Source organism: Pseudorasbora parva, chromosome 12 (assembly GCF_024679245.1).
Source record: "Pseudorasbora parva isolate DD20220531a chromosome 12, ASM2467924v1, whole genome shotgun sequence".
Lineage (NCBI taxonomy): Eukaryota > Metazoa > Chordata > Actinopteri > Cypriniformes > Gobionidae > Pseudorasbora > Pseudorasbora parva.
The window spans coordinates 7,329,150-7,340,333 of record NC_090183.1 but is presented as its reverse complement, the minus strand read 5'-3'; positions in this window follow the sequence as shown (position 1 = coordinate 7,340,333).

Sequence of the window (11,184 nt, the reverse complement as noted above, 5' to 3'; positions counted from 1 at the left end):
CTTCTTGATTTGGGGCTTGCGTGTTATCTACATCTGCGTATTGTCTCAAGCCTCAGGCAAACAAGCCGAAACCCAGAAGTCATTTTCCCCCTGGATGAGTCGCCTGATTTATATCAGAACGAGGTTTCTGTGCGCGACGGGGCTGAGCCGCTGGTGTGCTCCTTATGTGTGGCGACCATTTAACTCTAGCCAGTATTTAGCATCCTTTCCTCGCAAATCAAATTTGAATTGTTCAATAAGGAGTCAACATCTTGGGAAAATAGGCAAGACACACCATGAAATTGGACTGTCAGCAGATGAAGTGCAGGTACACATACAAATGTCCCCTTACACTTTATTGCACACACACAAATACATACCAATGTACATATGCACAGGTACTTACCGCGAAGTGTACAAACATGACTCAATTTTACAACAGAGACAAATTTATTAAACACTCCATCTTTGGTAAGTGTAAACAGTAGCAAACTAACAGAAAAATGCACACACTGTTTCTGTTTCTGTGAACTGCCTAGCTGTTTTCTGTCCACTAGGCTGCTGCTTTCTAAGGCAGCAACACTCAATTAATAGGGTTTGGTTTTTAGCTTGTTGCTAAGCTAACTGTGTAATTTTCTAATAAGCAAAATATGAATGTTGAATTACATTTAACTATTTTTGTAAATCCTTTTTGGTATTAAATAGATAATCATATATATAATTAATATTTCTCTCAGTGTGTCCACCATTTTTGATGAGAAGAAAAAGTTAGATATAGACCCTTAAAAGCACAATATGTAAGATTTCACTAGTATGAAGTTATATATTTTGTTGACTTGTGTACAGATATCCCAAAAGCTTCCAACAATGTTTAAAGCCCTATTCGCACGGGATTAGTATTATAGGGACCTCTGTGATTTAGAAAAGATTCCCCCAAATCTGAATGTTGTATGGCACATTTGCACCGTGTTTGACCCCTTTCGCCTTCAGAACTGCCTTAATTCTACATGGCATTGATTCAACAAGGAGCTGAAAGCATTCTGTAGAAATGTTGGCTCATATTGATAGGATAGCATCTTGCAGTTGATGGAGATTTGTGGGATGCACATCCAGGGCACGAAGCTCCCATTCCATCACATCCCAAAGATGCTCTATTGGGTTGAGATCTGGTGACTGTGGGGGCAATTTTTGTGAACAGTGAACTCATTGTGATTATAAAGAAACCAATTTGAAATGATTCAAACTTTGTGACATGGTGCATTATCCTGCTGGAAGTAGCCATCAGAGGATGTGGTCATAAAGGCAAGGCAAGGCAAGGCAAGTTTATTTGTATAGCACATTTCATACCCAATGGCAATTCAAAGTGCTTTACATAGAAATTAATTAAAACAGTGGTAACAAATGCATGAGAAAAAAAAAAGAGTACCATATGGACGAATAAAAATTTAAAACAAGCATAGTTAAAAACAGTTGTAAAGACAATAATCAGAATTAAAAAAAAAAAAGGGATGGACATGGTCAGAAACAATGCTCAGGTATGTCGTGGCATTTAAATGATGCCCAATTGGCACTAAGGGGCCTAAAGTGTGCAAAGAAAACATCCCCCACACCATTACACCACCACCACCAGCCTGCACAGTGGAAACAAGGCATGCTGGATCCATGTTCTCATTCTGTTTACGACAAATTCTGACTCTACCATCTGAATGTCTCAACAGAAATCGAAACTCATCAGACCAGGCAACATTTTTCCAGTCTTCAACTGTCCAATTTTGGCGAGCTTGTGCAAATTGTAGCCTCTTTTTCCTATTTGTAGTAAAGATGAGAGGTACCCGGTGGGGTCTTCTGCTGTTGTAGTTACAATAATAAAAACTGCAATGTAAAATGCCCCTTCTTCATACCGCAATAATATTAATAAAACGCTAATACATTAGGATTGCTTTTGTCTGTGGAGGTGAAGACGACAACTCCCATGATTCCACTTCACTGCATCATCAAGCTGCGCCTTTGATATTGTTTTGAACACTGTAAAAAATATATAATTAATAAGTTATGGCAACATGGTTTGAAATTATATTATTAATAAGTTATGACAACAATGCTTTAACTCACCAAAATAAGTTGAGCAATTTTCAATTTTATACAAGTTATTTATATAAGTTATACAAGATTCAACTCTTAACTTTTTTTTTATAAAATCAGTTTAATGTACCATATTGTTCTGGATAAAAGAGTACTGGCAAAAAAAAAAAAAACAATTACATAAAAAAATATATATATATTATATTTTTTTTGGATTACCATAAAAAAACCTGTAGCCCAACTAAATTATATTACAATTAGGCTATCCATCTCATAGTGAAAACTAGCCTCCTAAAATTTCACTAACACTATTAATTAAATTTTGATATGATATTATGCTTTAAAAGCACATACACTGGAAGAATGGTCACAAACATGGCAGTCATGATTTTCTTTTTGCATTTGCAATCTTTTAACATTATACTCTGACACACTGTATTTCTTGGTACACTCGTTTTACGCGTATTTGGCACCACCTATTGTTGCGGGTGTATTTCTAACATGTAAAAGTCTAGACCCTGAAAATAAGACGAACCTGTTTTCTTTTGTTTTTTTAAAGATGTTTTAGTATGACTAAAACATTGTCTTATTTCCACCAAAATTACCAAGAACAATTTGTCCCGCAGGAACTTTTTTCCCAGGAACTCTTTATTCCCCCAGACCTGTTGCTGCCAGCGTTTCGATCGCTGTCTTAAGTCTGAAGATTAGTCCAATGACGTAAGACTGCACACAACTTTCCACAGCCCACTTTCGTCCTCCGCAAATAAGCTTAATAAAGCCTGAACCTCGTCTTCGGTTCATCAGTCGTATTTTTAAACTCCATTGTGGATTTGAATAGCAAACAACTCTCAATGCATGCACTGCAACAGACTTTTAAGTTAAAAAAAAAATGCTGCGTAGACTCAACCAATCAGGATGTTCAGTGCCCAAGTCTCACTGAGTGGTACCCTTACCCTTAAGGGGATATTTTTGTATTTTGTATTTTTGTAGAGGAAGTCAATGGTAAAATATCCCACTAAGGAACAATTGTGTACTCTATAAAGGTACAGTTTAAAAGTTTGTTCCCCAAGGGGGGAAAAAAGTACCTCCATGGTACCTTTTTTTTCTGAGAGTGATGGTTAAAGTGTGTTGAGGTTATAACATAGTATTGTGCAAGGATATTATTTAATCATTCGTGAGAAAATAAATGTTTTCACAAGCCTGTGTTTTATGGCCACTATTGTTCATTTCAACAGCACTAAACTGTATGTATGGGTATGTTTTGAGAGCAAAAATGTTGACAGAGGCATGTTTTTCCATTGAGCCGATGTTGTATCTGGGACTGCCTCATAATTTGCTTAAAACTAGGTACAACAATAATCAATCTGAAACACACGCATATGTAAGCAGCTCACCAGGTTTTGGAACAGAGCCATGGTGACTTCTTTACCTCATTTTATTTAATCTGTTAACTTAAATTGTTCTACCATCTGTGCATCCAAAGACTTTTTAGCTGGTATTTTTAAGAACACCATTATGTATTACATTATTCAATGTTTAAAATTGTATGACTGTACATGACAATTTGTTACAACCTCCACCCACTCACCGAATGTGTACATCACTTTGCAATACCAAAACTAGAAGAAAAGAATAATTACAGGGGCTGTTTGACAGAAGAAACAGCATGCGGCGTCAATCCTAAAGAAATAAATACCAATTAAAAAGGGGTTTTACTGTTGCAAATTGAAGATGTAATCACTCAGTGAAGCCTTCTTATTAACTCCCCTTTTCATGCATATTATAAATATAAGGAAAACATGTTTGAATTAAAGGTTTTAGTTCACCCAAAAATGAAATTTATGTCATTAATGACTCACCCTAATGTCGTTCTATACCTGTAAGATCTTCGGAACACTGTTTAAGATATTTTATATTTAGTTTGAGAGTGTATCCAAGTGTATGCACACTATACTGTCCATGTCCAGAAAGGTAATAAAACATCATCAATGTAGTCCATATGTGACATCAGTTAGTTAATTAGAATCTCTTGAAGGATCGAAAATACATTTTGGTCCAAAAATCACAAAAACTACGACTTTATTCAGCATTGTCTTCTCTTCTGGTTTTGTTTTCAATCCTCAAATAAAGATTCAAACGGTTATGAATCAGCTTATTGATTCATGATCCGGATCGCGTGTCAAACTGTCAAACTGCTAGCCTAGAAATCTAGACGCACCCTAGCGGCAGCCAATTTAATTTGCCCGCAAGTGTGGTCTAGCAACTCTCAATTCCTATCTGAGCTGTATTCCTCAGAATCTGGACGACCCAATCACATCGCGTAGGCTATAGAGTCGGCGGGCGGGGCCATAATGACGATGGCCGAGTTGCGTTTGCGTGCTTCTAGTAACACAGTCTTCTAGTCAACACAGAAACTGGCGAACGGCGGCGGTCTTTCGAATCAGCTCTGACCGCGACTCTGGAAGACTTGGAGTTAAGCTTTCCTCTGAGAAAAGAACAAAGAGCGGCACTGAAGTCATTCTTAAAAAGGGAAGATGTGTTCGGAGTTTAGCCGACCGGATACGGCGAATGTTTAATCAGTCAGCGAGCTCCCCTTCACCGTCGTTGCTCCGGTTGGTGTAGCGCTATCCTATCACGTGCAGAGGGAGTTTGAAAGACAACCGTTTATCCCGCCCCTCGGATTGAGCCCTGTCTATGGTGAGTTTCCAGACCAAACATCTTGATGTGGGTCTGGCTTGTCAGGCTATCAAACTGCTGAAATCACGTGACATTGGCGAGCCGAATCATGAATCAATACGCTGATCCATAACTGTTTGAATCTTAACTGTTTTGTTTTTTTTCGGACCATTTTTGGACTGATGTCACATATGGACTACTTTGATGATGTTTTTATTCCCTTTCTGGACATGGACAGTATAGTGTGCATACACTTGCATACGCCCTCATACTAAATATAAAATATCTATATTTACATTTACATTTATGCATTTAGCAGACGCTTTAACGGGAGTACAGGAAGTGATCTGTCATGAAGAGGTGAAGAAATGCAAAAAGTGCCCTAAATACAAAGATTTGGATATTACTCAGAGGAGCAAAACTAGAATAGGGAGGGAAACGAGAAAAATAGAGGAGGAAGAGTTTTATTTTTTATTTTATTTTTATTTTTTAATGATAAACTATTTTTTTTTATCTTAAACTGTGTTCCGAAGATGAGGTCTTATGGGTGTGAGTCATTAATTACATACATTCCATTTTTGGGTGAACTAACCCTTTAAGTTATATTGTATATTGCAAGCTTTCGTCCAGTCCGAAAACACAGGGCAACACGGGGAGAACTTCTTCATTTTGTCATATATAGTCTCGATGAATCTTCACGGTCCAATTTTTCCTCCTGCGGTCCCAGGGCTAAGCAGGAAACTTGCGTCCATGTAATTTGAATGTTAATGTTCTAAAGGCGGATTAAGTTTTCCTGTCTTTTTCCTCAACTCTATGGTAAAGCAGGACTAACACCTTTTTTAATGTAATCACCGCTAGCCCTTTTTTAGAAGAGATGAATATTTCTGCCTTCCTCTGTTCATTTCCATTTTTAATCTAGTTCCGTATGATTGATGGGCCGTAGGAAAGACATCAGAAGCCTGGATAAAACTCTCAGCCCTTAGCCGAATTACAGTCATGTAATAACCGGCAGGGCAAAAGAACGTCTTCGTATTTGATCAGCGTTTATGTACAAACCCTCGCTGTAAAGCTCCTCTCACTGTAAAATGTGACTTTAGATAGCACATTCGGTGAGCACAGTTTAATTATTTCTACAGGCTCCCTGTCAACAAGCAACCGAGAAAGGATCCAAAGGAGTGAATGCAGCATGACGCATCGTGTGCATTATTGTTTCTCAAGTTTTTTTTTTGTAGTGCCAAAATCGGTTGACAAACAATCAAAGCTACTCAGCTGTAACCGGCTTTTCCAGCTTTCCGGTAACAGACAGAAAGAATCAAAGCTCTCGAGTAGAATGGAACATGAACTTCACAAAAGGATGCCAAATTCATGAACCATTTTGACAAATGGAGAAGAGGCCAGGGCTCTGTTTGATGACAGATGCATGCTACAACTTTCTTTCTTTCGCAGAACATGAGATACAAGGCAAAATGTTGATACCAAAAAAATGAATGGGGACAAATGGTGAAAGGACAAAAACATATAGAGCTCCAGAAAAACAAAAAAAGATAAGGGATATATGAAACATTAAGGCCAAATGACTTCTTTTAGTTATAGAAATGAAGAATCCCTCAAAGAAGATGGCTGTTCAGAAGTGCTTCAGTTTGAGTGAATAGCTTCTTTCTTTTGTCTTTTTAAACAGTTTACGTTATGTACACCAGTGGGTTTTTCTAGTTTTGTTTAATATATATATATATATATATATATATATATATATATATATATATATATATATATATATATATATATATATATATATATATATATGGCGTTATTACTCTAATCCTACTTATATTTATATTTGCCATATAAATATTAACTGAATTTCTGTGGAACCATGACGTGTGGAAAAAATATATAATGGCCACGTGTTAAGAATTTGTTCTCTTGTTTTAGTAAATTGTTAGCCTAGAAATCTAGACGCACCCTAGCGGCAGCAAATTTAATCTGCCCGCAAGTGTCGTCTAGGAACTCTCAATACCCTTCTGAGCTGTGTTCCTCAAAATCTGGACGGCCCAATCACATCGTGTAAAGAGTCGGCGGGCGGGGCCACAATGACGACGGCCGAGTTGCTTTTGCATGCTTCTAGTAAACACAGAAACGGGCGAACGGCGGCGGTCTTTCGAATCAGCTTTGACCGCGACTCTGGAAGACTTGGAGTTAAGCTTTTCTCTGAGAAAAGAACAAAAAACGGCACTGAAGTCATTCTTAAAAAGGGAAGATGTGTTCAGAGTTTAGCCGACCAGATACGGTGAATGTTTAATCAGTCAGCTAGCTCTGCTTCACCTTCGTTGCTCTGGTTGGTTGTAGCGCTATCCTATCGTGTGCAGAGGGAGTTTGAAAGACAACCGTTTATCCCGCCCCTCGGATTGAGCTGTCAATGGTGAGTTTCCAGACCAAACATCTTGATGTGGGTCTGGCTTGTCAGGCTAGTAAATTGTGGGTACAACTAATGAATTTCCTTGTTTGATTTAACTAAAACAAGGGAACAAATTATTGTTCGAACAATTGACTTAAAACAATGAAAAAATTATTAATACATGTTGACATATTAGTAAGTCATGGGAACAAATGGTTTAAGGTGCACTATGTAGTATTTTTGCAGTAAAATATCCATTAACCACCAGGCCAGTGTTATATAGTTTGGTCAGTTGAGTACTTACAATATCCCAAATGTTTCCAAATATTTGTAAATTGTGAGAAAATTACTATTTTAATCAAGGAGCCGGGACGTCTGAGGGAGTCGCCTGTCAATTGCGTCATTTCTGCGTTACTCTTGGTTTCCGGTTTTATTCAGCAGAAACGCTTTACTCTTAGCAGTGTGAACAAGTGTCACAGCAGCACCGAGCGAACGCACAGAGTAACGTCATTACATCATTTTAAACACACTTAAATGTATCTAATATGATAAACTGTCGATCAACACTCGTTCCTGCCCTGCTTCATACTACAGTAACATTAATAACCTTTTATTTTTGAGTTTTTGAACCTTCTTTTACCACTGGCTGTGAGGTGAAGACCACATGTTCCTAGATTCAGAGCTCAAACTTAGCGTCATCTAACTACTCCTTTGTTTTGAATAGGCGCCCTCTAGCGGACGGAAAAATTATATGGTGCAGTTTTAATTTTTTTTGTTGTTGTTGTTTTGTTTATTTCTATTTTTTTTCTGCAATCATACACTTTGGGAGTAGTGAAAAGAAATGTTTTTTTCTTAAGGTTTGCCTTTAGCTCTGTTATGCTCTATGTATTTTAATTAATTTTATAGTTCTTTTGTGTCATTTGTTGGCGCTTGTGCGCATCATTTAAGTTTATGTAGAGCCAAAACCAACTGACAAACAAGTAACAGGCTTTTATCATTTTCCGGTAACAGGCAGAATGAATCAATGTTCTTGAATCACATTGAGTGGAATGGAACATGAACTTCACAAAAGGAAGCCAAATTCATGCCCCATTATGACAAATGGAGAAGAGGCCTGGGCCAATAAAACCCTCAAAAGTGCTACTCTGTAGCCCAGAGTCAGGTCACTCCCTCAATCACCCTGCAAAGTGCAATATAGAAGCCATTTCACTGCTTGACGTTATAAAGTGTGATCAAGGCTCGTGTAATCATGCACTGTATAAAGAAAACTACTCCAAATCAAAGCCAGAGGGGATAAAGAACACTCAGTGGCAGCCTTTGAAGCTCCACTCTGAGGTTCACTCTAAATTCAACCATCTGCTGTAAATTGTATTTAGTTGAAGGATAGTATTTCAGTCATTGGTTCATTATCTCTATAAAGGGTCCTGTGACTGTCCAAGCTGCCACTAAAAAATGTTTGAAAAGCTTTTATACCATTCTCTTAAACAGTCAGATATTTGTTGCTGACCAAACTTTGAAAAATATGTTTTCTAGTTTGATCACCGTTTGAAAGAAAAGTCTCAAAATAAAATGTTCGGCAGAATGTTCATGCCATGGGCATCGCTAGGCACTTTTTTAGGGGGGCTTCAGCAAAATATGTAATTAACCTTTAAAACATATGAAACTGGTGGGAGGCGTCGTTTTTTCCCTGTTTTTTAAGTCTGTGTTAATCAGTGTGTTTTTAAATCTGCAGCGGCACCAAGCAGAGCGCACGTCAGAAGCAGAGGTGTGTGTGTGTGTGTGTGTGTGTGTGTGTGTGTGTGTGTGTGTGTGTGTGTGTGTGTGTGTGTGTGTGTGTGTGTGTGTGTGTGTGTGTGTGTGTGTGTGTGTGTGTGTGTGTGTGTGTGTGTGTGTGTGTGTGTGTTGTATCTGAGCTTTAAGTCAGAAAAGTTAAACAAATGACAAAAATATTCAGGCAAATGAATACAATTTTGTCTGATTTTGCCATTTTGAATTGAAAATAGGCCAATGTAATGTGATTCATAATTTAATTAGCAAACAAGAAATAGCTATTAAAAAGCAGTTTTCTTCAGATTAATAATGAATGTGTAGGCCACATATTCTAAATTAATATAATTCCATTCCTACACACAAAAAAAAAAAAAAAAAAAAAAAAAAATGCAGGTCTCCAATTGAAATTTGCCTAGTGACAGTTGGCCAAATTGAATTTCTGTGAATTGATGAAATTTAAATTTGGCCAACTAAAAAATGTGATCAGTCACTCGAAAATGTTCAGTTGGAGACCTGATTTGATTTATTTTTTTACAGTGCAGCCTTCAGTAAATAAAAAAGCTCTTCTTTTTTTTCAGCCTAAGATATAATGAATGTGGTGCCTAGCTTTCCTGGTATACTTTAGTAAATTATTGTGTCTACGAACATGATTCATAAAACATACATATCATTTAACCATATGTTTACTTTCTTCACTGACGAAAATGGAAATACTCTATCAGTCATGTCATGGATTTCAAGCTATTGTTATCTATTTTTTGGCCTTCAGAACATCTTAAAATGCCCATATGTAGATCATAGAAATTAAAATTTCCCCGAACTCCCCTAATTACCTCACATTTGGGATCTCAGTTATTATAAACCTGCCTACATTCCTGAGTATGATTAACAGATGTACAATATGGTCATGCAGAATAAGGCATTCATATTTGCTTTACAAGTAATAATAAACGGCTAGTATTATAATATACATGCTAATAAGCTACTAGTTAATAGTAAGAATTGGACCTTAAACTAAAGTGTAAAAAAAAAAAATAATAATACCCACACTGGGCTGAGCCCCCCTAAGGTGACTAAAGCCCCCTAGCCTCAAGTGACTCAAGACTGAATCATTTGCCTTCCACATCTGATGTCACTCCAAGTAATTTATTGTATTTAATAAAAGAGCTAAATTCCCCAGTGCATGGCTATAACTTCAATTTCAATTTTGCACCAATTTTGTTTTTCACAAAAGAAAGAAAGTCATACGGCTTAGGAATATCTTGATGACAGTATGATCTTTTTGCATATACTGGATAAATGGAGAGAAAAAATGAGGGGGGGGGGGGGGATTGGGTGTCTTTTAGCTGAATGTGAATCCAATTTCGAAAGCCATAGTAGTTTTAAGTTGATTTATTTTGGTTGATTAATTTTGTATATTGTTTGTAAAATGGTTGTAAGGTCATTTGTGCTTATAAAAATACATTGACCTGATCGGTTACATACACCCACTGGCCATTTTTGCCTTCAGAACTGCCTGAATTCTTCCTGGCATAGATTCAACAGAGTTCTGGCAACAGATTTTGTCCATATTTACAGGATAACATCACACAGTTGCTACAGATTTGTCGGCTACACATCCATGATGCGAATCTCCCGTTCTACAACATCCCAAAGATGCTCTACTGGATTGAGATCTGGTGACTGTGGAGGCATGACATGTTTAAAGTCACTTATATCACCTTTCTTCCACATTCTGATGCTCATTTTGAAATGGATGTTTACATGTGTAAATGCATTGAGTTGCTGCCATGTGATTGGCAAATTATATATTTGCATTAACAGTTGAACATACCGCCAGTAAAGTGGCTGGTGCGTGTATAGCTCAATATTCTAAACTTCATTTTTGAGCAAGTCCTTATCTTGCCATGGTAACCAGTCTGCAACCACCAATTTTCTATTGTTACTCTAAATGGATAAAAAGCCAGTAGTTTCTTACTACATGTATTCATTCTGCTAAAGCTTTTCCACTTGTTCTCACTTTTGCCCTCTTTCTTTGCTTTTTAAGTCTACTATACGCAGAAATTGGGTGGCCCCATGGGTCAAACCCCTAGGAGGAGGCTTTAGTAACTTAGACCCAGACCCACTTAATCCACAGAATGGGGCTGCAATAACCTCCTCTCTCCAAAGCAATATCTGAAAGGCAGGTCAGGCATTTCCTGAGCGACTGCATTGAGTGCTTTTTGACTGCAGGGGAAGCAGAATGAATACTGTCTCTATGTGAGTCTAATGACAGGCCACAG